Raw genomic sequence first — 1,134 nt, forward strand, 5'->3', positions numbered from 1 at the left:
AGCACTCTGCGTTCAGGCACTTGTTTAACAAAGCACATCCTGCACAGCCCAGTCACCACAGCACACATATCTCTTGCAAGGACAGGGTGGGGGGTAGGGTTACAGATTAACAGCATCTCAAATACAGAACAAAATGGAGTCTCTTATGTCTACTTCTTTCTATACAGACACAGTAACAGTCTGATCTCTCTTTTCCCCACAATGTATAAATTTAAAAGTTCTAGTCCCCCACATTCCTATTCACCCCCTCCCCCTCCCCAATTAACCATTTTCATTAGTTCTTTGGCCTCCGTCCAGTGTTTTTTGTGTATAAACAAGGAAATAACAAAATGTTTATTTATTTACTTGAGACTTTCTTACACAATTCTGCACCTTGTTTCTTGTTAAAACTTTCCCTGTCAGAACATAGAGAACAAAAGAAAAATGTATAAACCAAGAAGACTACTAGAATGACACATCTATTGAATGAACGAGTTGCAACATTCTTGAATTATATGTCTGCTTTAATCATTGTTTGATATCCCTTTTGCTTCCATTTTCCTTACTAGTAAGAATCCTATTGTAATGGAAATTGTATCAAAAAATCTAATTGACACTCCGTAAATAAAAATGAATTAAAGTGAAATGAAATGATATCTGGAATTTTCTTCAAAATAAAGTGAGGGCTATAGATAAAACTTTCTTGGCCATGAACTCGTAATTCATGGAGCTATATGTCAGCTGTAACTGTGATTCATCATACTATTCTCTCTATTTTAATATGTTTGAAATTTTCATAATAAAAGCCTCAGAAATATGTAGTGAAAAGCAAGTATCTATTTCAAGAAAACTCTAAATTTTAGAATACGATTTTCCCAGTTAAAATTAATAAAGGTGTGAAATACTTCCCTGAATATGGAAACTCTAGTTCCACAAAACTAACCAGCCAGCCACTGGAGAATGTCAAACACCATGTGGGTTACTCAGAGCCACACTATAATGAACTACCAACTCCAAGAGGAACTTAACTTTCTCAGCAACAACCTGCCTTTTGGTTCAAAAGGAGTGGAGCCAATATAGAAACACACACATACACACAGAATCACAGTCTAGAATGAGGTTTTTTTTTTTTTTTTTTTTTTTTTTTTTTTTTTT

This window comes from Rhinopithecus bieti, unplaced genomic scaffold (genome assembly GCF_001698545.2).
Source record: "Rhinopithecus bieti isolate Rb0 unplaced genomic scaffold, ASM169854v2 scaffold_3902, whole genome shotgun sequence".
In the NCBI taxonomy this organism is placed as follows: Eukaryota; Metazoa; Chordata; class Mammalia; order Primates; family Cercopithecidae; genus Rhinopithecus; species Rhinopithecus bieti.